The sequence below is a fragment of the Phalangium opilio genome, unplaced genomic scaffold (genome assembly GCF_054372755.1).
Source record: "Phalangium opilio isolate 3A_F unplaced genomic scaffold, DU_Popi_V2 ptg000070l_1, whole genome shotgun sequence".
NCBI classification, from domain to species: domain Eukaryota; kingdom Metazoa; phylum Arthropoda; class Arachnida; order Opiliones; family Phalangiidae; genus Phalangium; species Phalangium opilio.
This window is the reverse complement of record NW_028324182.1, coordinates 418,004-440,516: the sequence shown is the minus strand read 5'-3', so window position 1 is coordinate 440,516 and position 22,513 is coordinate 418,004. Positions and strand designations below refer to the sequence as shown.

At 38.6% G+C, this 22,513-nt stretch overlaps 51 non-coding genes and 37 pseudogenes across 51 annotated transcripts; all 88 read left to right on the top strand.

Moving 5' to 3' along the window:
- Positions 1-37: 37 nt before the first annotated feature.
- LOC149660258 (5S ribosomal RNA) lies at positions 38-156 on the top strand. Its single transcript, XR_016369139.1, has one exon. It is a non-coding gene; the product is annotated as a 5S ribosomal RNA (ribosomal RNA).
- Positions 157-291: 135 nt separating this feature from the next.
- On the top strand, positions 292-410 carry LOC149660257 (5S ribosomal RNA). Its single transcript, XR_016369615.1, has one exon. It is a non-coding gene; the product is annotated as a 5S ribosomal RNA (ribosomal RNA).
- A 137-nt stretch (positions 411-547) lies between these two features.
- On the top strand, positions 548-665 carry LOC149660256 (5S ribosomal RNA; annotated as a pseudogene).
- Positions 666-803: 138 nt separating this feature from the next.
- LOC149660255 (5S ribosomal RNA) lies at positions 804-922 on the top strand. Its single transcript, XR_016369663.1, has one exon. It is a non-coding gene; the product is annotated as a 5S ribosomal RNA (ribosomal RNA).
- A 135-nt stretch (positions 923-1,057) lies between these two features.
- LOC149660254 (5S ribosomal RNA) lies at positions 1,058-1,176 on the top strand (annotated as a pseudogene).
- A 137-nt stretch (positions 1,177-1,313) lies between these two features.
- On the top strand, positions 1,314-1,432 carry LOC149660253 (5S ribosomal RNA). Its single transcript, XR_016369614.1, has one exon. It is a non-coding gene; the product is annotated as a 5S ribosomal RNA (ribosomal RNA).
- A 136-nt stretch (positions 1,433-1,568) lies between these two features.
- On the top strand, positions 1,569-1,687 carry LOC149660252 (5S ribosomal RNA; annotated as a pseudogene).
- Positions 1,688-1,824: 137 nt separating this feature from the next.
- Positions 1,825-1,943, top strand: LOC149660251 (5S ribosomal RNA). Its single transcript, XR_016369407.1, has one exon. It is a non-coding gene; the product is annotated as a 5S ribosomal RNA (ribosomal RNA).
- A 137-nt stretch (positions 1,944-2,080) lies between these two features.
- Positions 2,081-2,199, top strand: LOC149660250 (5S ribosomal RNA). Its single transcript, XR_016369138.1, has one exon. It is a non-coding gene; the product is annotated as a 5S ribosomal RNA (ribosomal RNA).
- Positions 2,200-2,334: 135 nt separating this feature from the next.
- LOC149660249 (5S ribosomal RNA) lies at positions 2,335-2,453 on the top strand. Its single transcript, XR_016369548.1, has one exon. It is a non-coding gene; the product is annotated as a 5S ribosomal RNA (ribosomal RNA).
- Positions 2,454-2,590: 137 nt separating this feature from the next.
- Positions 2,591-2,709, top strand: LOC149660248 (5S ribosomal RNA; annotated as a pseudogene).
- A 135-nt stretch (positions 2,710-2,844) lies between these two features.
- LOC149660247 (5S ribosomal RNA) lies at positions 2,845-2,963 on the top strand. Its single transcript, XR_016369613.1, has one exon. It is a non-coding gene; the product is annotated as a 5S ribosomal RNA (ribosomal RNA).
- Positions 2,964-3,100: 137 nt separating this feature from the next.
- LOC149660246 (5S ribosomal RNA) lies at positions 3,101-3,218 on the top strand (annotated as a pseudogene).
- Positions 3,219-3,353: 135 nt separating this feature from the next.
- On the top strand, positions 3,354-3,472 carry LOC149660245 (5S ribosomal RNA; annotated as a pseudogene).
- A 137-nt stretch (positions 3,473-3,609) lies between these two features.
- On the top strand, positions 3,610-3,728 carry LOC149660244 (5S ribosomal RNA; annotated as a pseudogene).
- A 137-nt stretch (positions 3,729-3,865) lies between these two features.
- Positions 3,866-3,984, top strand: LOC149660243 (5S ribosomal RNA). The gene has a single exon (XR_016369405.1). It is a non-coding gene; the product is annotated as a 5S ribosomal RNA (ribosomal RNA).
- Positions 3,985-4,121: 137 nt separating this feature from the next.
- LOC149660242 (5S ribosomal RNA) lies at positions 4,122-4,240 on the top strand. Its single transcript, XR_016369137.1, has one exon. It is a non-coding gene; the product is annotated as a 5S ribosomal RNA (ribosomal RNA).
- A 135-nt stretch (positions 4,241-4,375) lies between these two features.
- On the top strand, positions 4,376-4,494 carry LOC149660241 (5S ribosomal RNA; annotated as a pseudogene).
- A 137-nt stretch (positions 4,495-4,631) lies between these two features.
- Positions 4,632-4,750, top strand: LOC149660240 (5S ribosomal RNA; annotated as a pseudogene).
- A 137-nt stretch (positions 4,751-4,887) lies between these two features.
- On the top strand, positions 4,888-5,006 carry LOC149660239 (5S ribosomal RNA). The gene has a single exon (XR_016369191.1). It is a non-coding gene; the product is annotated as a 5S ribosomal RNA (ribosomal RNA).
- A 137-nt stretch (positions 5,007-5,143) lies between these two features.
- Positions 5,144-5,262, top strand: LOC149660238 (5S ribosomal RNA). The gene has a single exon (XR_016369135.1). It is a non-coding gene; the product is annotated as a 5S ribosomal RNA (ribosomal RNA).
- A 137-nt stretch (positions 5,263-5,399) lies between these two features.
- On the top strand, positions 5,400-5,518 carry LOC149660237 (5S ribosomal RNA). Its single transcript, XR_016369134.1, has one exon. It is a non-coding gene; the product is annotated as a 5S ribosomal RNA (ribosomal RNA).
- A 137-nt stretch (positions 5,519-5,655) lies between these two features.
- LOC149660236 (5S ribosomal RNA) lies at positions 5,656-5,774 on the top strand (annotated as a pseudogene).
- A 137-nt stretch (positions 5,775-5,911) lies between these two features.
- LOC149660235 (5S ribosomal RNA) lies at positions 5,912-6,030 on the top strand (annotated as a pseudogene).
- A 138-nt stretch (positions 6,031-6,168) lies between these two features.
- LOC149660234 (5S ribosomal RNA) lies at positions 6,169-6,287 on the top strand. Its single transcript, XR_016369750.1, has one exon. It is a non-coding gene; the product is annotated as a 5S ribosomal RNA (ribosomal RNA).
- Positions 6,288-6,424: 137 nt separating this feature from the next.
- Positions 6,425-6,543, top strand: LOC149660233 (5S ribosomal RNA). The gene has a single exon (XR_016369404.1). It is a non-coding gene; the product is annotated as a 5S ribosomal RNA (ribosomal RNA).
- A 137-nt stretch (positions 6,544-6,680) lies between these two features.
- LOC149660232 (5S ribosomal RNA) lies at positions 6,681-6,799 on the top strand. Its single transcript, XR_016369402.1, has one exon. It is a non-coding gene; the product is annotated as a 5S ribosomal RNA (ribosomal RNA).
- A 137-nt stretch (positions 6,800-6,936) lies between these two features.
- On the top strand, positions 6,937-7,055 carry LOC149660231 (5S ribosomal RNA). The gene has a single exon (XR_016369753.1). It is a non-coding gene; the product is annotated as a 5S ribosomal RNA (ribosomal RNA).
- A 137-nt stretch (positions 7,056-7,192) lies between these two features.
- Positions 7,193-7,311, top strand: LOC149660230 (5S ribosomal RNA). Its single transcript, XR_016369133.1, has one exon. It is a non-coding gene; the product is annotated as a 5S ribosomal RNA (ribosomal RNA).
- Positions 7,312-7,448: 137 nt separating this feature from the next.
- Positions 7,449-7,567, top strand: LOC149660229 (5S ribosomal RNA). The gene has a single exon (XR_016369724.1). It is a non-coding gene; the product is annotated as a 5S ribosomal RNA (ribosomal RNA).
- Positions 7,568-7,704: 137 nt separating this feature from the next.
- Positions 7,705-7,823, top strand: LOC149660228 (5S ribosomal RNA). The gene has a single exon (XR_016369219.1). It is a non-coding gene; the product is annotated as a 5S ribosomal RNA (ribosomal RNA).
- Positions 7,824-7,960: 137 nt separating this feature from the next.
- On the top strand, positions 7,961-8,079 carry LOC149660227 (5S ribosomal RNA; annotated as a pseudogene).
- Positions 8,080-8,216: 137 nt separating this feature from the next.
- On the top strand, positions 8,217-8,335 carry LOC149660226 (5S ribosomal RNA; annotated as a pseudogene).
- A 137-nt stretch (positions 8,336-8,472) lies between these two features.
- LOC149660225 (5S ribosomal RNA) lies at positions 8,473-8,591 on the top strand. The gene has a single exon (XR_016369401.1). It is a non-coding gene; the product is annotated as a 5S ribosomal RNA (ribosomal RNA).
- A 137-nt stretch (positions 8,592-8,728) lies between these two features.
- On the top strand, positions 8,729-8,847 carry LOC149660224 (5S ribosomal RNA). Its single transcript, XR_016369132.1, has one exon. It is a non-coding gene; the product is annotated as a 5S ribosomal RNA (ribosomal RNA).
- A 137-nt stretch (positions 8,848-8,984) lies between these two features.
- LOC149660223 (5S ribosomal RNA) lies at positions 8,985-9,103 on the top strand (annotated as a pseudogene).
- Positions 9,104-9,240: 137 nt separating this feature from the next.
- Positions 9,241-9,359, top strand: LOC149660222 (5S ribosomal RNA). The gene has a single exon (XR_016369399.1). It is a non-coding gene; the product is annotated as a 5S ribosomal RNA (ribosomal RNA).
- A 138-nt stretch (positions 9,360-9,497) lies between these two features.
- Positions 9,498-9,616, top strand: LOC149660221 (5S ribosomal RNA). The gene has a single exon (XR_016369612.1). It is a non-coding gene; the product is annotated as a 5S ribosomal RNA (ribosomal RNA).
- Positions 9,617-9,753: 137 nt separating this feature from the next.
- On the top strand, positions 9,754-9,872 carry LOC149660220 (5S ribosomal RNA). Its single transcript, XR_016369397.1, has one exon. It is a non-coding gene; the product is annotated as a 5S ribosomal RNA (ribosomal RNA).
- A 137-nt stretch (positions 9,873-10,009) lies between these two features.
- LOC149660219 (5S ribosomal RNA) lies at positions 10,010-10,128 on the top strand. The gene has a single exon (XR_016369396.1). It is a non-coding gene; the product is annotated as a 5S ribosomal RNA (ribosomal RNA).
- Positions 10,129-10,265: 137 nt separating this feature from the next.
- Positions 10,266-10,384, top strand: LOC149660218 (5S ribosomal RNA). The gene has a single exon (XR_016369395.1). It is a non-coding gene; the product is annotated as a 5S ribosomal RNA (ribosomal RNA).
- A 136-nt stretch (positions 10,385-10,520) lies between these two features.
- Positions 10,521-10,639, top strand: LOC149660217 (5S ribosomal RNA). The gene has a single exon (XR_016369131.1). It is a non-coding gene; the product is annotated as a 5S ribosomal RNA (ribosomal RNA).
- Positions 10,640-10,776: 137 nt separating this feature from the next.
- On the top strand, positions 10,777-10,895 carry LOC149660216 (5S ribosomal RNA; annotated as a pseudogene).
- A 137-nt stretch (positions 10,896-11,032) lies between these two features.
- On the top strand, positions 11,033-11,151 carry LOC149660215 (5S ribosomal RNA; annotated as a pseudogene).
- Positions 11,152-11,288: 137 nt separating this feature from the next.
- On the top strand, positions 11,289-11,407 carry LOC149660214 (5S ribosomal RNA). Its single transcript, XR_016369704.1, has one exon. It is a non-coding gene; the product is annotated as a 5S ribosomal RNA (ribosomal RNA).
- Positions 11,408-11,544: 137 nt separating this feature from the next.
- On the top strand, positions 11,545-11,663 carry LOC149660213 (5S ribosomal RNA). Its single transcript, XR_016369394.1, has one exon. It is a non-coding gene; the product is annotated as a 5S ribosomal RNA (ribosomal RNA).
- Positions 11,664-11,801: 138 nt separating this feature from the next.
- On the top strand, positions 11,802-11,920 carry LOC149660212 (5S ribosomal RNA). Its single transcript, XR_016369671.1, has one exon. It is a non-coding gene; the product is annotated as a 5S ribosomal RNA (ribosomal RNA).
- A 137-nt stretch (positions 11,921-12,057) lies between these two features.
- Positions 12,058-12,176, top strand: LOC149660211 (5S ribosomal RNA). Its single transcript, XR_016369703.1, has one exon. It is a non-coding gene; the product is annotated as a 5S ribosomal RNA (ribosomal RNA).
- A 137-nt stretch (positions 12,177-12,313) lies between these two features.
- LOC149660210 (5S ribosomal RNA) lies at positions 12,314-12,432 on the top strand. Its single transcript, XR_016369815.1, has one exon. It is a non-coding gene; the product is annotated as a 5S ribosomal RNA (ribosomal RNA).
- Positions 12,433-12,569: 137 nt separating this feature from the next.
- On the top strand, positions 12,570-12,688 carry LOC149660209 (5S ribosomal RNA; annotated as a pseudogene).
- A 137-nt stretch (positions 12,689-12,825) lies between these two features.
- LOC149660208 (5S ribosomal RNA) lies at positions 12,826-12,944 on the top strand. Its single transcript, XR_016369392.1, has one exon. It is a non-coding gene; the product is annotated as a 5S ribosomal RNA (ribosomal RNA).
- A 137-nt stretch (positions 12,945-13,081) lies between these two features.
- LOC149660207 (5S ribosomal RNA) lies at positions 13,082-13,200 on the top strand. The gene has a single exon (XR_016369814.1). It is a non-coding gene; the product is annotated as a 5S ribosomal RNA (ribosomal RNA).
- Positions 13,201-13,337: 137 nt separating this feature from the next.
- On the top strand, positions 13,338-13,456 carry LOC149660206 (5S ribosomal RNA; annotated as a pseudogene).
- A 135-nt stretch (positions 13,457-13,591) lies between these two features.
- On the top strand, positions 13,592-13,710 carry LOC149660205 (5S ribosomal RNA; annotated as a pseudogene).
- A 137-nt stretch (positions 13,711-13,847) lies between these two features.
- Positions 13,848-13,966, top strand: LOC149660204 (5S ribosomal RNA). The gene has a single exon (XR_016369813.1). It is a non-coding gene; the product is annotated as a 5S ribosomal RNA (ribosomal RNA).
- A 137-nt stretch (positions 13,967-14,103) lies between these two features.
- On the top strand, positions 14,104-14,222 carry LOC149660203 (5S ribosomal RNA; annotated as a pseudogene).
- A 137-nt stretch (positions 14,223-14,359) lies between these two features.
- LOC149660202 (5S ribosomal RNA) lies at positions 14,360-14,478 on the top strand. The gene has a single exon (XR_016369390.1). It is a non-coding gene; the product is annotated as a 5S ribosomal RNA (ribosomal RNA).
- A 138-nt stretch (positions 14,479-14,616) lies between these two features.
- On the top strand, positions 14,617-14,735 carry LOC149660201 (5S ribosomal RNA). Its single transcript, XR_016369476.1, has one exon. It is a non-coding gene; the product is annotated as a 5S ribosomal RNA (ribosomal RNA).
- A 137-nt stretch (positions 14,736-14,872) lies between these two features.
- Positions 14,873-14,991, top strand: LOC149660200 (5S ribosomal RNA). The gene has a single exon (XR_016369632.1). It is a non-coding gene; the product is annotated as a 5S ribosomal RNA (ribosomal RNA).
- Positions 14,992-15,127: 136 nt separating this feature from the next.
- On the top strand, positions 15,128-15,246 carry LOC149660199 (5S ribosomal RNA; annotated as a pseudogene).
- Positions 15,247-15,382: 136 nt separating this feature from the next.
- LOC149660198 (5S ribosomal RNA) lies at positions 15,383-15,501 on the top strand. The gene has a single exon (XR_016369611.1). It is a non-coding gene; the product is annotated as a 5S ribosomal RNA (ribosomal RNA).
- Positions 15,502-15,637: 136 nt separating this feature from the next.
- LOC149660197 (5S ribosomal RNA) lies at positions 15,638-15,756 on the top strand (annotated as a pseudogene).
- A 136-nt stretch (positions 15,757-15,892) lies between these two features.
- LOC149660196 (5S ribosomal RNA) lies at positions 15,893-16,011 on the top strand. Its single transcript, XR_016369609.1, has one exon. It is a non-coding gene; the product is annotated as a 5S ribosomal RNA (ribosomal RNA).
- A 137-nt stretch (positions 16,012-16,148) lies between these two features.
- On the top strand, positions 16,149-16,267 carry LOC149660195 (5S ribosomal RNA). Its single transcript, XR_016369388.1, has one exon. It is a non-coding gene; the product is annotated as a 5S ribosomal RNA (ribosomal RNA).
- A 137-nt stretch (positions 16,268-16,404) lies between these two features.
- LOC149660194 (5S ribosomal RNA) lies at positions 16,405-16,523 on the top strand (annotated as a pseudogene).
- Positions 16,524-16,885: 362 nt separating this feature from the next.
- On the top strand, positions 16,886-17,004 carry LOC149660193 (5S ribosomal RNA). Its single transcript, XR_016369771.1, has one exon. It is a non-coding gene; the product is annotated as a 5S ribosomal RNA (ribosomal RNA).
- Positions 17,005-17,141: 137 nt separating this feature from the next.
- On the top strand, positions 17,142-17,260 carry LOC149660192 (5S ribosomal RNA; annotated as a pseudogene).
- A 137-nt stretch (positions 17,261-17,397) lies between these two features.
- Positions 17,398-17,500, top strand: LOC149660191 (5S ribosomal RNA; annotated as a pseudogene).
- A 122-nt stretch (positions 17,501-17,622) lies between these two features.
- Positions 17,623-17,741, top strand: LOC149660190 (5S ribosomal RNA). Its single transcript, XR_016369661.1, has one exon. It is a non-coding gene; the product is annotated as a 5S ribosomal RNA (ribosomal RNA).
- A 138-nt stretch (positions 17,742-17,879) lies between these two features.
- LOC149660189 (5S ribosomal RNA) lies at positions 17,880-17,998 on the top strand (annotated as a pseudogene).
- Positions 17,999-18,135: 137 nt separating this feature from the next.
- LOC149660188 (5S ribosomal RNA) lies at positions 18,136-18,238 on the top strand (annotated as a pseudogene).
- Positions 18,239-18,360: 122 nt separating this feature from the next.
- LOC149660187 (5S ribosomal RNA) lies at positions 18,361-18,479 on the top strand. The gene has a single exon (XR_016369770.1). It is a non-coding gene; the product is annotated as a 5S ribosomal RNA (ribosomal RNA).
- A 137-nt stretch (positions 18,480-18,616) lies between these two features.
- On the top strand, positions 18,617-18,735 carry LOC149660186 (5S ribosomal RNA; annotated as a pseudogene).
- A 137-nt stretch (positions 18,736-18,872) lies between these two features.
- Positions 18,873-18,975, top strand: LOC149660185 (5S ribosomal RNA; annotated as a pseudogene).
- A 122-nt stretch (positions 18,976-19,097) lies between these two features.
- Positions 19,098-19,216, top strand: LOC149660184 (5S ribosomal RNA; annotated as a pseudogene).
- A 138-nt stretch (positions 19,217-19,354) lies between these two features.
- LOC149660183 (5S ribosomal RNA) lies at positions 19,355-19,473 on the top strand (annotated as a pseudogene).
- A 137-nt stretch (positions 19,474-19,610) lies between these two features.
- On the top strand, positions 19,611-19,713 carry LOC149660182 (5S ribosomal RNA; annotated as a pseudogene).
- A 122-nt stretch (positions 19,714-19,835) lies between these two features.
- LOC149660181 (5S ribosomal RNA) lies at positions 19,836-19,954 on the top strand. The gene has a single exon (XR_016369215.1). It is a non-coding gene; the product is annotated as a 5S ribosomal RNA (ribosomal RNA).
- A 138-nt stretch (positions 19,955-20,092) lies between these two features.
- LOC149660180 (5S ribosomal RNA) lies at positions 20,093-20,211 on the top strand. The gene has a single exon (XR_016369608.1). It is a non-coding gene; the product is annotated as a 5S ribosomal RNA (ribosomal RNA).
- Positions 20,212-20,348: 137 nt separating this feature from the next.
- Positions 20,349-20,467, top strand: LOC149660179 (5S ribosomal RNA; annotated as a pseudogene).
- A 137-nt stretch (positions 20,468-20,604) lies between these two features.
- Positions 20,605-20,723, top strand: LOC149660178 (5S ribosomal RNA; annotated as a pseudogene).
- A 137-nt stretch (positions 20,724-20,860) lies between these two features.
- Positions 20,861-20,979, top strand: LOC149660177 (5S ribosomal RNA; annotated as a pseudogene).
- A 135-nt stretch (positions 20,980-21,114) lies between these two features.
- LOC149660176 (5S ribosomal RNA) lies at positions 21,115-21,233 on the top strand. Its single transcript, XR_016369386.1, has one exon. It is a non-coding gene; the product is annotated as a 5S ribosomal RNA (ribosomal RNA).
- A 137-nt stretch (positions 21,234-21,370) lies between these two features.
- Positions 21,371-21,489, top strand: LOC149660175 (5S ribosomal RNA; annotated as a pseudogene).
- Positions 21,490-21,626: 137 nt separating this feature from the next.
- LOC149660174 (5S ribosomal RNA) lies at positions 21,627-21,745 on the top strand (annotated as a pseudogene).
- Positions 21,746-21,882: 137 nt separating this feature from the next.
- On the top strand, positions 21,883-22,001 carry LOC149660173 (5S ribosomal RNA). Its single transcript, XR_016369812.1, has one exon. It is a non-coding gene; the product is annotated as a 5S ribosomal RNA (ribosomal RNA).
- Positions 22,002-22,138: 137 nt separating this feature from the next.
- Positions 22,139-22,257, top strand: LOC149660172 (5S ribosomal RNA). Its single transcript, XR_016369741.1, has one exon. It is a non-coding gene; the product is annotated as a 5S ribosomal RNA (ribosomal RNA).
- Positions 22,258-22,394: 137 nt separating this feature from the next.
- LOC149660171 (5S ribosomal RNA) lies at positions 22,395-22,513 on the top strand. Its single transcript, XR_016369385.1, has one exon. It is a non-coding gene; the product is annotated as a 5S ribosomal RNA (ribosomal RNA).

The following is a 22,513-nucleotide window of genomic DNA, read 5'->3' as shown; positions in this document are numbered from 1 at the left end:
CACTTAATTTAAATTCGAATTATTATCTAGCACTCTCGGCAACGGCCATATCACGCTGAAAACACCGGTTCTCGTCCGATCACCGAAGTTAAGAAGCGTCGAGCGCAGTCAGTACTTGGGAGGGAGACCACTTAGGAACACTGCGTGCCGTTGGCTTTTTCACTTTTTTTCTCTTTTAAATTCCAATAGATATGAAAAAAGCAAACATATTTTCTTTTTGTTATTGTTTTAAAAAGATGATGGTTAATTTGTCTCACTTAATTTAAATTCGAATTATTATCTAGCACTCTCGGCAACGGCCATATCACGCTGAAAACACCGGTTCTCGTCGGATCACCGAAGTTAAGCAGCGTCGAGCGCAGTCAGTACTTGGGAGGGAGACCACTTAGGAACACTGCGTGCCGTTGGCTTTTTCACTTTTTTTTCCTCTTTTAAATTCCAATAGATATGAAAAAAGCCAACATATTTTCTTTTTGCTATTGTTTTAAAAAGATGAAGGTTAATTTGTCTCACTTCATTTAAATTCGAATTATTAAATAGCACTCTCGGCAACGGCCATACCACGCTGAAAACACCGGTTCCGTCCGAGCACCGAAGTTAAGCAGCGTCGAGCGCAGTCAGTACTTGGGAGGGAGACCACTTAGGAACACTGTGTGCCGTTGGCTTTTTCACTATTTTTTTCCTCTTTTAAATTCCTATAGATATGAAAAAAGCAAACATATTTTCTTTTTGTTATTGTATTAAAAAGATGAAGGTCAATTTGTCTCACTTAATTTAAATTCGAATTATTATCTAGCACTCTCGGCAACGGCCATATCACGCTGAAAACACCGGTTCTCGTCGGATCACCGAAGTTAAGCAGCGTCGAGCGCAGTCAGTACTTGGAAGGGAGACCTCTTAGGAACACTGCGTGCCGTTGGCTTTTTCACTTTTTTTCTCTTTTAAATTCCAATAGATATGAAAAAAGCAAACATATTTTCTTTTTGTTATTGTTTTAAAAAGATGATGGTTAATTTGTCTCACTTAATTTAAATTCGAATTATTATCTAGCACTCTCGGCAACGGCCATATCACGCTGAAAACACCGGTTCTCGTCCGATCACCGAAGTTAAGAAGCGTCGAGCGCAGTCAGTACTTGGGAGGGAGACCACTTAGGAACACTGCGTGCAGTTGGCTTTTTCACTTTTTTTTCCTCTTTTAAATTCCTATAGATATGAAAAAAGCAAACATATTTTCTTTTTGTTATTGTTTTAAAAAGATGAAGGTCAATTTGTCTCACTTAATTTAAATTCGAATTATTATCTAGCACTCTCGGCAACGGCCATATCACGCTGAAAACACCGGTTCTCGTCGGATCACCGAAGTTAAGCAGCGTCGAGCGCAGTCAGTACTTGGGAGGGAGACCACTTAGGAACACTGCGTGCCGTTGGCTTTTTCACTTTTTTTCCTCTTTTAAATTCCAATAGATATGAAAAAAGCCAACATATTTTCTTTTTGTTATTGTTTTAAAAAGATGAAGGTTAATTTGTCTCACTTAATTTAAATTCGAATTATTATCTAGCACTCTCAGCAACGGCCATATCACGCTGAAAACACCGGTTCTCGTCGGATCACCGAAGTTAAGCAGCGTCGAGCGCAGTCAGTACTTGGGAGGGAGACCACTTAGGAACACTGCGTGCCGTTGGCTTTTTCACTTTTTTTTCCTCTTTTAAATTCCAATAGATATGAAAAAAGCCAACATATTTTCTTTTTGTTATTGTTTTAAAAAGATGAAGGTTAATTTGTCTCACTTAATTTAAATTCGAATTATTATCTAGCACTCGCGGCAACGGCCATATCACGCTGAAAACACCGGTTCTCGTCCGATCACCGAAGTTAAGCAGCGTCGAGCGCAGTCAGTACTTGGGAGGGAGACCACTTAGGAACACTGCGTGCCGTTGGCTTTTTCACTTTTTTTTCCTCTTTTAAATTCCAATAGATATGAAAAAAGCAAACATATTTTCTTTTTGTTATTGTTTTAAAAAGATGATGGTTAATTTGTCTCACTTAATTTAAATTCGAATTATTATCTAGCACTCTCGGCAACGGCCATATCACGCTGAAAACACCGGTTCTCGTCCGATCACCGAAGTTAAGAAGCGTCGAGCGCAGTCAGTACTTGGGAGGGAGACCACTTAGGAACACTGCGTGCCGTTGGCTTTTTCACTTTTTTTCTCTTTTAAATTCCAATAGATATGAAAAAAGCAAACATATTTTCTTTTTGTTATTGTTTTAAAAAGATGAAGGTTAATTTGTCTCACTTAATTTAAATTCGAATTATTATCTAGCACTCGCGGCAACGGCCATATCACGCTGAAAACACCGGTTCTCGTCCGATCACCGAAGTTAAGCAGCGTCGAGCGCAGTCAGTATTTGGGAGGGAGACCACTTAGGAACACTGCGTGCCGTTGGCTTTTTCACTTTTTTTTCCTCTTTTAAATTCCAATAGATATGAAAAAAGCAAACATATTTTCTTTTTGTTATTGTTTTAAAAAGATGATGGTTAATTTGTCTCACTTAATTTAAATTCGAATTATTATCTAGCACTCTCGGCAACGGCCATATCACGCTGAAAACACCAGTTCTCGTCCGATCACCGAAGTTAAGAAGCGTCGAGCGCAGTCAGTACTTGGGAGGGAGACCACTTAGGAACACTGCGTGCCGTTGGCTTTTTCACTTTTTTTCTCTTTTAAATTCCAATAGATATGAAAAAAGCAAACATATTTTCTTTTTGTTATTGTTTTAAAAAGATGATGGTTAATTTGTCTCACTTAATTTAAATTCGAATTATTATCTAGCACTCTCGGCAACGGCCATATCACGCTGAAAACACCGGTTCTCGTCGGATCACCGAAGTTAAGCAGCGTCGAGCGCAGTCAGTACTTGGGAGGGAGACCACTTAGGAACACTGCGTGCCGTTGGCTTTTTCACTTTTTTTTCCTCTTTTAAATTCCAATAGATATGAAAAAAGCCAACATATTTTCTTTTTGCTATTGTTTTAAAAAGATGAAGGTTAATTTGTCTCACTTCATTTAAATTCGAATTATTAAATAGCACTCTCGGCAACGGCCATACCACGCTGAAAACACCGGTTCCGTCCGAGCACCGAAGTTAAGCAGCGTCGAGCGCAGTCAGTACTTGGGAGGGAGACCACTTAGGAACACTGTGTGCCGTTGGCTTTTTCACTATTTTTTTCCTCTTTTAAATTCCTATAGATATGAAAAAAGCAAACATATTTTCTTTTTGTTATTGTATTAAAAAGATGGTCAATTTGTCTCACTTAATTTAAATTCGAATTATTATCTAGCACTCTCGGCAACGGCCATATCACGCTGAAAAAACCGGTTCTCGTCGGATCACCGAAGTTAAGCAGCGTCGAGCGCAGTCAGTACTTGGGAGGGAGAACACTTAGGAACACTGCGTGCCGTTGGCTTTTTCACTTTTTTTTCCTCTTTTAAATTCCAATAGATATGAAAAAAGCCAACATATTTTCTTTTTGTTATTGTTTTAAAAAGATGAAGGTTAATTTGTCTCACTTAATTTAAATTCGAATTATTATCTAGCACTCTCAGCAACGGCCATATCACGCTGAAAACACCGGTTCTCGTCGGATCACCGAAGTTAAGCAGCGTCGAGCGCAGTCAGTACTTGGGAGGGAGACCACTTAGGAACACTGCGTGCCGTTGGCTTTTTCACTTTTTTTTCCTCTTTTAAATTCCAATAGATATGAAAAAAACCAACATATTTTCTTTTTGTTATTGTTTTAAAAAGATGAAGGTTAATTTGTCTCACTTAATTTAAATTCGAATTATTATCTAGCACTCGCGGCAACGGCCATATCACGCTGAAAACACCGGTTCTCGTCCGATCACCGAAGTTAAGCAGCGTCGAGCGCAGTCAGTACTTGGGAGGGAGACCACTTAGGAACACTGCGTGCCGTTGGCTTTTTCACTTTTTTTTCCTCTTTTAAATTCCAATAGATATGAAAAAAGCAAACATATTTTCTTTTTGTTATTGTTTTAAAAAGATGATGGTTAATTTGTCTCACTTAATTTAAATTCGAATTATTATCTAGCACTCTCGGCAACGGCCATATCACGCTGAAAACACCGGTTCTCGTCCGATCACCGAAGTTAAGAAGCGTCGAGCGCAGTCAGTACTTGGGAGGGAGACCACTTAGGAACACTGCGTGCCGTTGGCTTTTTCACTTTTTTTCTCTTTTAAATTCCAATAGATATGAAAAAAGCAAACATATTTTCTTTTTGTTATTGTTTTAAAAAGATGATGGTTAATTTGTCTCACTTAATTTAAATTCGAATTATTATCTAGCACTCTCGGCAACGGCCATATCACGCTGAAAACACCGGTTCTCGTCCGATCACCGAAGTTAAGAAGCGTCGAGCGCAGTCAGTACTTGGGAGGGAGACCACTTAGGAACACTGCGTGCAGTTGGCTTTTTCACTTTTTTTTCCTCTTTTAAAATCCTATAGATATGAAAAAAGCCAACATATTTTCTTTTTGTTATTGTTTTAAAAAGATGAAGGTTAATTTGTCTCACTTAATTTAAATTCGAATTATTATCTAGCACTCTCAGCAACGGCCATATCACGCTGAAAACACCGGTTCTCGTCGGATCACCGAAGTTAAGCAGCGTCGAGCGCAGTCAGTACTTGGGAGGGAGACCACTTAGGAACACTGCGTGCCGTTGGCTTTTTCACTTTTTTTTCCTCTTTTAAATTCCAATAGATATGAAAAAAGCCAACATATTTTCTTTTTGTTATTGTTTTAAAAAGATGAAGGTTAATTTGTCTCACTTAATTTAAATTCGAATTATTATCTAGCACTCGCGGCAACGGCCATATCACGCTGAAAACACCGGTTCTCATCCGATCACCGAAGTTAAGCAGCGTCGAGCGCAGTCAGTACTTGGGAGGGAGACCACTTAGGAACACTGCGTGCCGTTGGCTTTTTCACTTTTTTTTCCTCTTTTAAATTCCAATAGATATGAAAAAAGCAAACATATTTTCTTTTTGTTATTGTTTTAAAAAGATGATGGTTAATTTGTCTCACTTAATTTAAATTCGAATTATTATCTAGCACTCTCGGCAACGGCCATATCACGCTGAAAACACCGGTTCTCGTCCGATCACCGAAGTTAAGAAGCGTCGAGCGCAGTCAGTACTTGGGAGGGAGACCACTTAGGAACACTGCGTGCCGTTGGCTTTTTCACTTTTTTTTCCTCTTTTAAATTCCAATAGATATGAAAAAAGCAAACATATTTTCTTTTTGTTATTGTTTTAAAAAGATGATGGTTAATTTGTCTCACTTAATTTAAATTCGAATTATTATCTAGCACTCTCGGCAACGGCCATATCACGCTGAAAACACCGGTTCTCGTCCGATCACCGAAGTTAAGAAGCGTCGAGCGCAGTCAGTACTTGGGAGGGAGACCACTTAGGAACACTGCGTGCCGTTGGCTTTTTCACTTTTTTTTCCTCTTTTAAATTCCAATAGATATGAAAAAAGCAAACATATTTTCTTTTTGTTATTGTTTTAAAAAGATGATGGTTAATTTGTCTCACTTAATTTAAATTCGAATTATTATCTAGCACTCTCGGCAACGGCAATATCACGCTGAAAACACCGGTTCTCGTCCGATCACCGAAGTTAAGAAGGGTCGAGCGCAGTCAGTACTTGGGAGGGAGACCACTTAGGAACACTGCGTGCCGTTGGCTTTTTCACTTTTTTTTCCTCTTTTAAATTCCAATAGATATGAAAAAAGCAAACATATTTTCTTTTTGTTATTGTTTTAAAAAGATGATGGTTAATTTGTCTCACTTAATTTAAATTCGAATTATTATCTAGCACTCTCGGCAACGGCCATATCACGCTGAAAACACCGGTTCTCGTCCGATCACCGAAGTTAAGCAGCGTCGAGCGCAGTCAGTACTTGGGAGCGAGACCACTTAGGAACACTGCGTGCCGTTGGCTTTTTCACTATTTTTTTCCTCTTTTAAATTCCTATAGATATGAAAAAAGCAAACATATTTTCTTTTTGTTATTGTATTAAAAAGATGAAGGTCAATTTGTCTCACTTAATTTAAATTCGAATTATTATCTAGCACTCTCGGCAACGGCCATATCACGCTGAAAACACCGGTTCTCTTCGGATCACCGAAGTTAAGCAGCGTCGAGCGCAGTCAGTACTTGGGAGGGAGACCACTTAGGAACACTGCGTGCCGTTGGCTTTTTCACTTTTTATTCCTCTTTTAAATTCCAATAGATATGAAAAAAGCCAACATATTTTCTTTTTGTTATTGTTTTAAAAAGATGAAGGTTAATTTGTCTCACTTAATTTAAATTCGAATTATTAAATAGCACTCTCGGCAACGGCCATATCACGCTGAAAACACCGGTTCTCGTCCGATCACCGAAGTTAAGCAGCGTCGAGCGCAGTCAGTACTTGGGAGGGAGACCACTTAGGAACACTGCGTGCCGTTGGCTTTTTCACTTTTTTTTCCTCTTTTAAATTCCTATAGATATGAAAAAAGCAAACATATTTTCTTTTTGTTATTGTTTTAAAAAGATGAAGGTCAATTTGTCTCACTTAATTTAAATTCGAATTATTATCTAGCACTCTCGGCAACGGCCATATCACGCTGAAAACACCGGTTCTCGTCCGATCACCGAAGTTAAGCAGCGTCGAGCGCAGTCAGTACTTGGGAGGGAGACCACTTAGGAACACTGCGTGCCGTTGGCTTTTTCACTTTTTTTTCCTCTTTTAAATTCCAATAGATATGAAAAAAGCCAACATATTTTCTTTTTGTTATTGTTTTAAAAAGATGAAGGTTAATTTGTCTCACTTAATTTAAATTCGAATTATTATCTAGCACTCGCGGCAACGGCCATATCACGCTGAAAACACCGGTTCTCGTCCGATCCCCGAAGTTAAGCAGCGTCGAGCGCAGTCAGTACTTGGGAGGGAGACCACTTAGGAACACTGCGTGCCGTTGGCTTTTTCACTTTTTTTTCCTCTTTTAAATTCCAATAGATATGAAAAAAGCAAACATATTTTCTTTTTGTTATTGTTTTAAAAAGATGATGGTTAATTTGTCTCACTTAATTTAAATTCGAATTATTATCTAGCACTCTCGGCAACGGCCATATCACGCTGAAAACACCGGTTCTCGTCCGATCACCGAAGTTAAGAAGCGTCGAGCGCAGTCAGTACTTGGGAGGGAGACCACTTAGGAACACTGCGTGCCGTTGGCTTTTTCACTTTTTTTTCCTCTTTTAAATTCCAATAGATATGAAAAAAGCAAACATATTTTCTTTTTGTTATTGTTTTAAAAAGATGATGGTTAATTTGTCTCACTTAATTTAAATTCGAATTATTATCTAGCACTCTCGACAACGGCCATATCACGCTGAAAGCACCGGTTCTCGTCCGATCACCGAAGTTAAGAAGCGTCGAGCGCAGTCAGTACTTGGGAGGGAGACCACTTAGGAACACTGCGTGCCGTTGGCTTTTTCACTATTTTTTCCTCTTTTAAATTCCAATAGATATGAAAAAAGCAAACATATTTTCTTTTTGTTATTGTTTTAAAAAGATGATGGTTAATTTGTCTCACTTAATTTAAATTCGAATTATTATCTAGCACTCTCGGCAACGGCAATATCACGCTGAAAACACCGGTTCTCGTCCGGTCACCGAAGTTAAGCAGCGTCGAGCGCAGTCAGTACTTGGGAGGGAGACCACTTAGGAACACTGCGTGCCGTTGGCTTTTTCACTTTTTATTCCTCTTTTAAATTCCAATAGATATGAAAAAAGCCAACATATTTTCTTTTTGTTATTGTTTTAAAAAGATGAAGGTTAATTTGTCTCACTTAATTTAAATTCGAATTATTAAATAGCACTCGCGGCAACGGCCATATCACGCTGAAAACACCGGTTCTCGTCCGATCACCGAAGTTAAGCAGCGTCGAGCGCAGTCAGTACTTGGGAGGGAGACCACTTAGGAACACTGCGTGCAGTTGGCTTTTTCACTTTTTTTTCCTCTTTTAAATTCCTATAGATATGAAAAAAGCCAACATATTTTCTTTTTGTTATTGTTTTAAAAAGATGAAGGTTAATTTGTCTCACTTAATTTAAATTCGAATTATTATCTAGCACTCTCAGCAACGGCCATATCACGCTGAAAACACCGGTTCTCGTCGGATCACCGAAGTTAAGCAGCGTCGAGCGCAGTCAGTACTTGGGAGGGAGACCACTTAGGAACACTGCGTGCCGTTGGCTTTTTCACTTTTTTTTCCTCTTTTAAATTCCAATAGATATGAAAAAAGCCAACATATTTTCTTTTTGTTATTGTTTTAAAAAGATGAAGGTTAATTTGTCTCACTTAATTTAAATGCGAATTATTATCTAGCACTCGCGGCAACGGCCATATCACGCTGAAAACACCGGTTCTCGTCCGATCACCGAAGTTAAGCAGCGTCGAGCGCAGTCAGTACTTGGGAGGGAGACCACTTAGGAACACTGCGTGCCGTTGGCTTTTTCACTTTTTTTTCCTCTTTTAAATTCCAATAGATATGAAAAAAGCAAACATATTTTCTTTTTGTTATTGTTTTAAAAAGATGATGGTTAATTTGTCTCACTTAATTTAAATTCGAATTATTATCTAGCACTCTCGGCAACGGCCATATCACGCTGAAAACACCGGTTCTCGTCCGATCACCGAAGTTAAGAAGCGTCGAGCGCAGTCAGTACTTGGGAGGGAGACCACTTAGGAACACTGCGTGCCGTTGGCTTTTTCACTTTTTTTTCCTCTTTTAAATTCCAATAGATATGAAAAAAGCAAACATATTTTCTTTTTGTTATTGTTTTAAAAAGATGATGGTTAATTTGTCTCACTTAATTTAAATTCGAATTATTATCTAGCACTCTCGGCAACGGCCATATCACGCTGAAAACACCGGTTCTCGTCCGATCACCGAAGTTAAGAAGCGTCGAGCGCAGTCAGTACTTGGGAGGGAGGCCACTTAGGAACACTGCGTGCCGTTGGCTTTTTCACTTTTTTTTCCTCTTTTAAATTCCAATAGATATGAAAAAAGCAAACATATTTTCTTTTTGTTATTGTTTTAAAAAGATGATGGTTAATTTGTCTCACTTAATTTAAATTCGAATTATTATCTAGCACTCTCGGCAACGGCCATATCACGCTGAAAACACCGGTTCTCGTCCGATCACCGAAGTTAAGCAGCGTCGAGCGCAGTCAGTACTTGGGAGGGAGACCACTTAGGAACACTGCGTGCCGTTGGCTTTTTCACTATTTTTTTCCTCTTTTAAATTCCTATAGATATGAAAAAAGCAAACATATTTTCTTTTTGTTATTGTATTAAAAAGATGAAGGTCAATTTGTCTCACTTAATTTAAATTCGAATTATTATCTAGCGCTCTCGGCAACGGCCATATCACGCTGAAAACACCGGTTCTCGTCGGATCACCGAAGTTAAGCAGCGTCGAGCGCAGTCAGTACTTGGGAGGGAGACCACTTAGGAACACTGCGTGCCGTTGGCTTTTTCACTTTTTATTCCTCTTTTAAATTCCAATAGATATGAAAAAAGCCAACATATTTTCTTTTTGTTATTGTTTTAAAAAGATGAAGGTTAATTTGTCTCACTTAATTTAAATTCGAATTATTAAATAGCACTCTCGGCAACGGCCATATCACGCTGAAAACACCGGTTCTCGTCCGATCACCGAAGTTAAGCAGCGTCGAGCGCAGTCAGTACTTGGGAGGGAGACCACTTAGGAACACTGCGTGCCGTTGGCTTTTTCACTTTTTTTTCCTCTTTTAAATTCCTATAGATATGAAAAAAGCAAACATATTTTCTTTTTGTTATTGCTTTAAAAAGATGAAGGTCAATTTGTCTCACTTAATTTAAATTCGAATTATTATCTAGCACTCTCGGCAACGGCCATATCACGCTGAAAACACCGGTTCTCGTCCGATCACCGAAGTTAAGCAGCGTCGAGCGCAGTCAGTACTTGGGAGGGAGACCACTTAGGAACACTGCGTGCCGTTGGCTTTTTCACTTTTTTTTCCTCTTTTAAATTCCAATAGATATGAAAAAAGCCAACATATTTTCTTTTTGTTATTGTTTTAAAAAGATGAAGGTTAATTTGTCTCACTTAATTTAAATTCGAATTATTATCTAGCACTCGCGGCAACGGCCATATCACGCTGAAAACACCGGTTCTCGTCCGATCACCGAAGTTAAGCAGCGTCGAGCGCAGTCAGTACTTGGGAGGGAGACCACTTAGGAACACTGCGTGCCGTTGGCTTTTTCACTTTTTTTCCTCTTTTAAATTCCAATAGATATGAAAAAAGCAAACATATTTTCTTTTTGTTATTGTTTTAAAAAGATGATGGTTAATTTGTCTCACTTAATTTAAATTCGAATTATTATCTAGCACTCTCGGCAACGGCCATATCACGCTGAAAACACCGGTTCTCGTCCGATCACCGAAGTTAAGAAGCGTCGAGCGCAGTCAGTACTTGGGAGGGAGACCACTTAGGAACACTGCGTGCCGTTGGCTTTTTCACTTTTTTTTCCTCTTTTAAATTCCAATAGATATGAAAAAAGCAAACATATTTTCTTTTTGTTATTGTTTTAAAAAGATGATGGTTAATTTGTCTCACTTAATTTAAATTCGAATTATTATCTAGCACTCTCGGCAACGGCCATATCACGCTGAAAGCACCGGTTCTCGTCCGATCACCGAAGTTAAGAAGCGTCGAGCGCAGTCAGTACTTGGGAGGGAGACCACTTAGGAACACTGCGTGCCGTTGGCTTTTTCACTTTTCTTTCCTCTTTTAAATTCCAATAGATATGAAAAAAGCAAACATATTATCTTTTTGTTATTGTATTAAAAAGATGAAGGTCAATTTGTCTCACTTAATTTAAATTCGAATTATTATCTAGCACTCTCGGCAACGGCCATATCACGCTGAAAACACCGGTTCTCGTCGGATCACCGAAGTTAAGCAGCGTCGAGCGCAGTCAGTACATGGGAGGGAGACCACTTAGGAACACTGCGTGCCGTTGGCTTTTTCACTTTTTATTCCTCTTTTAAATTCCAATAGATATGAAAAAAGCCAACATATTTTCTTTTTGTTATTGTTTTAAAAAGATGAAGGTTAATTTGTCTCACTTAATTTAAATTCGAATTATTAAATAGCACTCGCGGCAACGGCCATATCACGCTGAAAACACCGGTTCTCGTCCGATCACCGAAGTTAAGCAGCGTCGAGCGCAGTCAGTGCTTGGGAGGGAGACCACTTAGGAACACTGCGTGCCGTTGGCTTTTTCACTTTTTTTTCCTCTTTTAAATTCCAATAGATATGAAAAAAGCAAACATATTTTCTTTTTGTTATTGTTTTAAAAAGATGATGGTTAATTTGTCTCACTTAATTTAAATTCGAATTATTATCTAGCACTCTCGGCAACGGCCATATCACGCTGAAAACACCGGTTCTCGTCCGATCACCGAAGTTAAGCAGCGTCGAGCGCAGTCAGTACTTGGGAGGGAGACCACTTAGGAACACTGCGTGCCGTTGGCTTTTTCACTATTTTTTTCCTCTTTTAAATTCCTATAGATATGAAAAAAGCAAACATATTTTCTTTTTGTTATTGTATTAAAAAGATGAAGGTCAATTTGTCTCACTTAATTTAAATTCGAATTATTATCTAGCACTCTCGGCAACGGCCATATCACGCTGAAAACACCGGTTCTCGTCGGATCACCGAAGTTAAGCAGCGTCGAGCGCAGTCAGTACTTAGGAGGGAGACCACTTAGGAACACTGCGTGCCGTTGGCTTTTTCACTTTTTATTCCTCTTTTAAATTCCAATGGATATGAAAAAAGCCAACATATTTTCTTTTTGTTATTGTTTTAAAAAGATGAAGGTTAATTTGTCTCACTTAATTTAAATTCGAATTATTATCTAGCACTCTCGGCAACGGCCATATCACGCTGAAAACACCGGTTCTCGTCCGATCACCGAAGTTAAGCAGCGTCGAGCGCAGTCAGTGCTTGGGAGGGAGACCACTTAGGAACACTGCGTGCCGTTGGCTTTTTCACTTTTTTTTCCTCTTTTAAATTCCAATAGATATGAAAAAAGCAAACATATTTTCTTTTTGTTATTGTTTTAAAAAGATGATGGTTAATTTGTCTCACTTAATTTAAATTCGAATTATTATCTAGCACTCTCGGCAACGGCCATATCACGCTGAAAACACCGGTTCTCGTCCGATCACCGAAGTTAAGAAGCGTCGAGCGCAGTCAGTACTTGGGAGGGAGACCACTTAGGAACACTGCGTGCCGTTGGCTTTTTCACTTTTTTTTCCTCTTTTAAATTCCAATAGATATGAAAAAAGCAAACATATTTTCTTTTTGTTATTGTTTTAAAAAGATGATGGTTAATTTGTCTCACTTAATTTAAATTCGAATTATTATCTAGCACTCTCGGCAACGGCCATATCACGCTGAAAGCACCGGTTCTCGTCCGATCACCGAAGTTAAGAAGCGTCGAGCGCAGTCAGTACTTGGGAGGGAGACCACTTAGGAACACTGCGTGCCGTTGGCTTTTTCACTTTTTTTTCCTCTTTTAAATTCCAATAGATATGAAAAAAGCAAACATATTTTCTTTTTGTTATTGTTTTAAAAAGATGAAGGTTAATTTGTCTCACTTAATTTAAATTCGAATTATTATCTAGCAATCGCGGCAACGGCCATATCACGCTGAAAACACCGGTTCTCGTCCGATCACCGAAGTTAAGCAGCGTCGAGCGCAGTCAGTACTTGGGAGGGAGACCACTTAGGAACACTGCGTGCCGTTGGCTTTTTCACTTTTTTTTCCTCTTTTAAATTCCAATAGATATGAAAAAAGCAAACATATTTTCTTTTTGTTATTGTTTTAAAAAGATGATGGTTAATTTGTCTCACTTAATTTAAATTCGAATTATTATCTAGCACTCTCGGCAACGGCCATATCACGCTGAAAACACCGGTTCTCGTCCGATCACCGAAGTTAAGAAGCGTCGAGCGCAGTCAGTACTTGGGAGGGAGACCACTTAGGAACACTGCGTGCCGTTGGCTTTTTCACTTTTTTTTCCTCTTTTAAATTCCAATAGATATGAAAAAAGCAAACATATTTTCTTTTTGTTATTGTTTTAATAAGATGATGGTTAATTTGTCTCACTTAATTTAAATTCGAATTATTATCTAGCACTCTCGGCAACGGCCATATCACGCTGAAAGCACCGGTTCTCGTCCGATCACCGAAGTTAAGAAGCGTCGAGCGCAGTCAGTACTTGGGAGGGAGACCACTTAGGAACACTGCGTGCCGTTGGCTTTTTCACTTTTTTTTCCTCTTAAATTCCAATAGATATGAAAAAAGCAAACATATTTTCTTTTTGTTATTGTTTTAAAAAGATGATGGTTAATTTGTCTCACTTAATTTAAATTCGAATTATTATCTAGGACTCTCGGCAACGGCAATATCACGCTGAAAACACCGGTTCTCGTCCGATCACCGAAGTTAAGAAGCGTCGAGCGCAGTCAGTACTTGGGAGGGAGACCACTTAGGAACACTGCGTGCCGTTGGCTTTTTCACTTTTTTTTCCTCTTTTAAATTCCAATAGATATGAAAAAAGCAAACATATTTTCTTTTTGTTATTGTTTTAAAAAGATGATGGTTAATTTGTCTCACTTAATTTAAATTCGAATTATTATCTAGCACTCTCGGCAACGGCCATATCACGCTGAAAACACCGGTTCTCGTCCGATCACCGAAGTTAAGAAGCGTCGAGCGCAGTCAGTACTTGGGAGGGAGACCACTTAGGAACACTGCGTGCCGTTGGCTTTTTCACTTTTTTTTCCTCTTTTAAATTCCAATAGATTTGAAAAAAGCAAACATATTTTCTTTTTGTTATTGTTTTAAAAAGATGATGGTTAATTTGTCTCACTTAATTTAAATTCGAATTATTATCTAGCACTCTCGGCAACGGCAATATCACGCTGAAAACACCGGTTCTCGTCCGATCACCGAAGTTAAGAAGCGTCGAGCGCAGTCAGTACTTGGGAGGGAGACCACTTAGGAACACTGCGTGCCGTTGGCTTTTTCACTTTTTTTTCCTCTTTTAAATTCCAATAGATATGAAAAAAGCAAACATATTTTCTTTTTGTTATTGTTTTAAAAAGATGATGGTTAATTTGTCTCACTTAATTTAAATTCGAATTATTATCTAGCACTCTCGGCAACGGCCATATCACGCTGAAAACACCGGTTCTCGTCCGATCACCGAAGTTAAGCAGCGTCGAGCGCAGTCAGTACTTGGGAGGGAGACCACTTAGGAACACTGCGTGCCGTTGGCTTTTTCACTATTTTTTTCCTCTTTTAAATTCCTATAGATATGAAAAAAGCAAACATATTTTCTTTTTGTTATTGTTTTAAAAAGATGAAGGTTAATTTGTCTCACTTAATTTAAATTCGAATTATTAAATAGCACTCTCGGCAACGGCCATATCACGCTGAAAACACCGGTTCTCGTCCGATCACCGAAGTTAAGCAGCGTCGAGCGCAGTCAGTACTTGGGAGGGAGACCATTTAGGAACACTGCGTGCCGTTGGCTTTTTCACTTTTTTTTCCTCTTTTAAATTCCAATAGATATGAAAAAAGCCAACATATTTTCTTTTTGTTATTGTTTTAAAAAGATGAAGGTTAATTTGTCTCACTTAATTTAAATTCGAATTATTAAATAGCACTCTCGGCAACGGCCATATCACGCTGGAAACACCGGTTCTCGTCCGATCACCGAAGTTAAGCAGCGTCGAGCGCAGTCAGTACTTGGGAGGGAGACCACTTAGGAACACTGCGTGCCGTTGGCTTTTTCACTTTTTTTCCTCTTTTAAATTCCTATAGATATGAAAAAAGCAAACATATTTTCTTTTTGTTATTGTTTTAAAAAGATGAAGGTCAATTTGTCTCACTTAATTTAAATTCCAATTATTATCTAGCACTCTCGGCAACGGCCATATCACGCTGAAAAAACCGGTTCTCGTCCGATCACCGAAGTTAAGCAGCGTCGAGCGCAGTCATTACTTGGGAGGGAGACCACTTAGGAACACTGCGTGCCGTTGGCTTTTTCACTTTTTTTCCTCTTTTAAATTCCAATAGATATGAAAAAAGCAAACATATTTTCTTTTTGTTATTGTTTTAAAAAGATGATGGTTAATTTGTCTCACTTAATTTAAATTCGAATTATTATCTAGCACTCTCGGCAACGGCCATATCACGCTGAAAACACCGGTTCTCGTCGGATCACCGAAGTTAAGCAGCGTCGAGCGCAGTCAGTACTTGGGAGGGAGACCACTTAGGAACACTGCGTGCCGTTGGCTTTTTCACTTTTTTTCCTCTTTTAAATTCCAATAGATATGAAAAAAGCAAACATATTTTCTTTTTGTTATTGTTTTAAAAAGATGATGGTTAATTTGTCTCACTTAATTTAAATTCGAATTATTATCTAGCACTCTCGGCAACGGCCATATCACGCTGAAAACACCGGTTCTCGTCCGATCACCGAAGTTAAGAAGCGTCGAGCACAGTCAGTACTTGGGAGGGAGACCACTTAGGAACACTGCGTGCCGTTGGCTTTTTCTCTTTTTTTTCCTTTTTAAATTCCAATAGATATGAAAAAAGCAAACATATTTTCTTTTTGTTATTGTTTTAAAAAGATGAAGGTTAATTTGTCTCACTTAATTTAAATCTGAATTATTATCTAGCACTCTCGGCAACGGCCATATCACGCTGAAAACACCGGTTCTCGTCGGATCACCGAAGTTAAGCAGCGTCGAGCGCAGTCAGTACTTGGGAGGGAGACCACTTAGGAACACTGCGTGCCGTTGGCTTTTTCACTTTTTATTCCTCTTTTAAATTCCAATAGATATGAAAAAAGCCAACATATTTTCTTTTTGTTATTGTTTTAAAAAGATGAAGGTTAATTTGTCTCACTTAATTTAAATTCGAATTATTAAATAGCACTCTCGGCAACGGCCATATCACGCTGAAAACACCGGTTCTCGTCCGATCACCGAAGTTAAGCAGCGTCGAGCGCAGTCAGTACTTGGGAGGGAGACCACTTAGGAACACTGCGTGCCGTTGGCTTTTTCACTTTTTTTTCCTCTTTTAAATTCCTATAGATATGAAAAAAGCAAACATATTTTCTTTTTGTTATTGTTTTAAAAAGATGAAGGTCAATTTGTCTCACTTAATTTAAATTCGAATTATTATCTAGCACTCTCGGCAACGGCCATATCACGCTGAAAACACCGGTTCTCGTCCGATCACCGAAGTTAAGCAGCGTCGAGCGCAGTCAGTACTTGGGAGGGAGGCAACTTAGGAACACTGCGTGCCGTTGGCTTTTTCACTTTTTTTTCCTCTTTTAAATTCCAATAGATATGAAAAAAGCAAACATATTTTCTTTTTGTTATTGTTTTAAAAAGATGATGGTTAATTTGTCTCACTTAATTTAAATTCGAATTATTATTTTGCACTCTCGGCCACGGACATATCACGCTGAAAACACCGGTTCTTGTCCGATCACCGAAGTTAAGCAGCGTCGAGCGCAGTCAGTACTTGGAAACTTTGCGTGCCGTTGGCTTTTTCACTTTTATTTCCTCTTTTAAATTCCATGAGATATGAAAAAAGCAAACATATCTTCTTTTTATTATTGATTTATAAAGATGAAGGTTAATTAAATTCGAATTATTAAATAGCACTCTCGGCAACGGCCATATCACGCTGAAAACGCCGGTTCTCGTCCGATCACCGAAGTTAAGCTGCGTCGAGCGCAGTCAGTACTTGGGAGGGAGACCACTTAGGAACACTGCGTGCCGTTGGCTTTTTAACTTTTTTTTCCTCTTTTAAATTCCTATAGATATGAAAAAAGCCAACATATTTTCTTTTTGTTATTGTTTTAAAAAGATGAAGGTTAATTTGTCTCACTTAATTTAAATTCGAATTATTAAATAGCACTCTCGGCAACGGCCATATCACGCTGAAAACACCGGTTCTCGTCCGATCACCGAAGTTAAGAAGCGTCGAGCGCAGTTAGTGCTTGGGAGGGAGACCACTTAGGAACACTGCGTGCCGTTGGCTTTTTCACTTTTTTTTCCTCTTTTAAATTCCAATAGATATGAAAAAAGCAAACATATTTTCTTTTTGTTATTGTTTTAAAAAGATGATGGTTAATTTGTCTCACTTAATTTAAATTCGAATTATTATCTAGCACTCTCGGCAACGGCCATATCACGCTGAAAGCACCGGTTCTCGTCCGATCACCGAAGTTAAGCAGCGTCGAGCGCAGTCAGTACTTGTAAACTTTGCGTGCCGTTGGCTTTTTCACTTTTATTTCCTCTTTTAAATTCCATGAGATATGAAAAAAGCAAACAAATCTTCTTTTTCTTATTGATTTATAAAGATGAAGGTTAATTAAATTCGAATTATTAAATAGCACTCTCGGCAACAGCCATATCACGCTGAAAACACCGGTTCTCGTCCGATCACCGAAGTTAAGCAGCGTCGAGCGCAGTTAGTACTTGGGAGGGAGACCACTTAGGAACACTGCGTGCCGTTGGCTTTTTCACTATTTTTTTCCTCTTTTAAATTCTTATAGATATGAAAAAAGCAAACATATTTTCTTTTTGTTATTGTACTAAAAAGATGAAGGTCAATTTGTCTCACTTAATTTAAATTCGAATTATTATCTAGCACTCTCGGCAACGGCCATATCACGCTGAAAACACCGGTTCTCGTCGGATCACCGAAGTTAAGAAGCGTCGAGCGCAGTCAGTACTTGGGAGGGAGACCACTTAGGAACACTGCGTGCCGTTGGCTTTTTCACTTTTTTTTCCTCTTTTAAATTCCAATAGATATGAAGAAAGCAAACATATTTTCTTTTTGTTATTGTTTTAAAAAGATGATGGTTAATTTGTCTCACTTAATTTAAATTCGAATTATTATCTAGCACTCTCGGCAACGGCCATATCACGCTGAAAACACCGGTTCTCGTCCGATCACCGAAGTTAAGCAGCGTCGAGCGCAGTCAGTACTTGTAAACTTTGCGTGCCGTTGGCTTTTTCACTTTTATTTCCTCTTTTAAATTCCATGAGATATGAAAAAAGCAAACAAATCTTCTTTTTCTTATTGATTTATAAAGATGAAGGTTAATTAAATTCGAATTATTAAATAGCACTCTCGGCAACGGCCATATCACGCTGAAAACGCCGGTTCTCGTCCGATCACCGAAGTTAAGCTGCGTCGAGCGCAGTCAGTACTTGGGAGGGAGACCACTTAGGAACACTGCGTGCCGTTGGCTTTTTAACTTTTTTTTCCTCTTTTAAATTCCTATAGATATGAAAAAAGCCAACATATTTTCTTTTTGTTATTGTTTTAAAAAGATGAAGGTTAATTTGTCTCACTTAATTTAAATTCGAATTATTAAATAGCACTCTCGGCAACGGCCATATCACGCTGAAAACACCGGTTCTCGTCCGATCACCGAAGTTAAGAAGCGTCGAGCGCAGTTAGTGCTTGGGAGGGAGACCACTTAGGAACACTGCGTGCCGTTGGCTTTTTCACTTTTTTTTCCTCTTTTAAATTCCAATAGATATGAAAAAAGCAAACATATTTTCTTTTTGTTATTGTTTTAAAAAGATGATGGTTAATTTGTCTCACTTAATTTAAATTCGAATTATTATCTAGCACTCTCGGCAACGGCCATATCACGCTGAAAACACCGGTTCTCGTCCGATCACCGAAGTTAAGCAGCGTCGAGCGCAGTCAGTACTTGTAAACTTTGCGTGCCGTTGGCTTTTTCACTTTTATTTCCTCTTTTAAATTCCATGAGATATGAAAAAAGCAAACAAATCTTCTTTTTCTTATTGATTTATAAAGATGAAGGTTAATTAAATTCGAATTATTAAATAGCACTCTCGGCAACAGCCATATCACGCTGAAAACACCGGTTCTCGTCCGATCAACGAAGTTAAGCAGCGTCGAGCGCAGTCAGTACTTGGGAGGGAGACCACTTAGGAACACTGCGTGCCGTTGGCTTTTTCACTATTTTTTTCCTCTTTTAAATTCTTATAGATATGAAAAAAGCAAACATATTTTCTTTTTGTTATTGTACTAAAAAGATGAAGGTCAATTTGTCTCACTTAATTTAAATTCGAATTATTATCTAGCACTCTCGGCAACGGCCATATCACGCTGAAAACACCGGTTCTCGTCGGATCACCGAAGTTAAGAAGCGTCGAGCGCAGTCAGTACTTGGGAGGGAGACCACTTAGGAACACTGCGTGCCGTTGGCTTTTTCACTTTTTTTTCCTCTTTTAAATTCCAATAGATATGAAGAAAGCAAACATATTTTCTTTTTGTTATTGTTTTAAAAAGATGATGGTTAATTTGTCTCACTTAATTTAAATTCGAATTATTATCTAGCACTCTCGGCAACGGCCATATCACGCTGAAAACACCGGTTCTCGTCCGATCACCGAAGTTAAGCAGCGTCGAGCGCAGTCAGTACTTGTAAACTTTGCGTGCCGTTGGCTTTTTCACTTTTATTTCCTCTTTTAAATTCCATGAGATATGAAAAAAGCAAACAAATCTTCTTTTTCTTATTGATTTATAAAGATGAAGGTTAATTAAATTCGAATTATTAAATAGCACTCTCGGCAACAGCCATATCACGCTGAAAACACCGGTTCTCGTCCGATCACCGAAGTTAAGCAGCGTCGAGCGCAGTCAGTACTTGGGAGGGAGACCACTTAGGAACACTGCGTGCCGTTGGCTTTTTCACTATTTTTTTCCTCTTTTAAATTCTTATAGATATGAAAAAAGCAAACATATTTTCTTTTTGTTATTGTATTAAAAAGATGAAGGTCAATTTGTCTCACTTAATTTAAATTCGAATTATTATCTAGCACTCTCGGCAACGGCCATATCACGCTGAAAACACCGGTTCTCGTCGGATCACCGAAGTTAAGCAGCGTCGAGCGCAGTCAGTACTTGGGAGGGAGACCACTTAGGAACACTGCGTGCCGTTGGCTTTTTCACTTTTTTTTCCTCTTTTAAATTCCAATAGATATGAAAAAAGCCAACATATTTTCTTTTTGTTATTGTTTTAAAAAGATGAAGGTTAATTTGTCTCACTTAATTTAAATTCGAATTATTATCTAGCACTCGCGGCAACGGCCATATCACGCTGAAAACACCGGTTCTCGTCCGATCACCGAAGTTAAGCAGCGTCGAGCGCAGTCAGTACTTGGGAGGGAGACCACTTAGGAACACTGCGTGACGTTGGCTTTTTCACTTTTTTTTCCTCTTTTAAATTCCAATAGATATGAAAAAAGCAAACATATTTTCTTTTTGTTATTGTTTTAAAAAGATGATGGTTAATTTGTCTCACTTAATTTAAATTCGAATTATTACCTAGCACTCTCGGCAACGGCCATATCACGCTGAAAACACCGGTTCTCCTCCGATCACCGAAGTTAAGAAGCGTCGAGCGCAGTCAGTACTTGGGAGGGAGACCACTTAGGAACACTGCGTGCCGTTGGCTTTTTCACTTTTTTTTCCTCTTTTAAATTCCAATAGATATAAAAAAAGCAAACATATTTTCTTTTTGTTATTGTTTTAAAAAGATGATGGTTAATTTGTCTCACTTAATTTAAATTCGAATTATTATCTAGCACTCTCGGCAACGGCAATATCACGCTGAAAACACCGGTTCTCGTCCGATCACCGAAGTTAAGAAGCGTCGAGCGCAGTCAGTACTTGGGAGGGAGACCACTTAGGAACACTGCGTGCCGTTGGCTTTTTCACTTTTTTTTCCTCTTTTAAATTCCAATAGATATGAAAAAAGCAAACATATTTTCTTTTTGTTATTGTTTTAAAAAGATGATGGTTAATTTGTCTCACTTAATTTAAATTCGAATTATTATCTAGCTCTCGGCAACGGCCATATCACGCTGAAAACACCGGTTCTCGTCCGATCACCGAAGTTAAGCAGCGTCGAGCGCAGTCAGTACTTGGGAGGGAGACCACTTAGGAACACTGCGTGCCGTTGGCTTTTTCACTTTTTTTTCCTCTTTTAAATTCCTATAGATATGAAAAAAGCAAACATATTTTCTTTTTGTTATTGTTTTAAAAAGATGATGGTTAATTTGTCTCACTTAATTTAAATTCGAATTATTATCTAGCACTCTCGGCAACGGCCATATCACGCTGAAAACACCGGTTCTCGTCCGATCACCGAAGTTAAGAAGCGTCGAGCACAGTCAGTACTTGGGAGGGAGACCACTTAGGAACACTGCGTGCCGTTGGCTTTTTCTCTTTTTTTTCCTTTTTTAAATTCCAATAGATATGAAAAAAGCAAACATATTTTCTTTTTGTTATTGTTTTAAAAAGATGAAGGTTAATATGTCTCACTTGATTTTAATTCGAATTATTATCTAGCACTCTCGGCAACGGCCATATCACGCTGAAAACACCGGTTCTCGTCCGATCACCGAAGTTCAGCAGCGTCGAGCGCAGTCAGTTCTTGGGAGGGAGACCACTTAGGAACACTGCGTGCCGTTGGCTTTTTCACTTTTTTTTCCTCTTTTAAATTCCTATAGATATGAAAAAAGCAAACATATTTTCTTTTTGTTATTGTTTTAAAAAGATGAAGGTCAATTTGTCTCACTTAATTTAAATTCGAATTATTAAATAGCACTCTCGGCAACGGCCATATCACGCTGAAAACACCGGTTCTCGTCCGATCACCGAAGTTAAGAAGCGTCGAGCGCAGTCAGTACTTGGGAGGGAGACCACTTAGGAACACTGCGTGCCGTTGGCTTTTTCACTTTTTTTTCCTCTTTTAAATTCCTATAGATATGAAAAAAGCAAACATATTTTCTTTTTGTTATTGTTTTAAAAAGATGAAGGTCAATTTGTCTCACTTAATTTAAATTCGAATTATTAAATAGCACTCTCGGCAACGGCCATATCACGCTGAAAACACCGGTTCTCGTCCGATCACCGAAGTTAAGAAGCGTCGAGCGCAGTCAGTACTTGGGAGGGAGACCACATAGGAACACTGCGTGCCGTTGGCTTTTTCACTTTTTTTTCCTCTTTTAAATTCCAATAGATATGAAAAAAGCAAACATATTTTCTTTTTGTTATTGTTTTAAAAAGATGATGGTTAATTTGTCTCACTTAATTTAAATTCGAATTATTATCTAGCACTCTCGGCAACGGCCATATCACGCTGAAAACACCGGTTCTCGTCCGATCACCGAAGTTAAGCAGCGTCGAGCGCAGTCAGTACTTGGGAGGGAGACCACTTAGGAACACTGCGTGCCGTTGGCT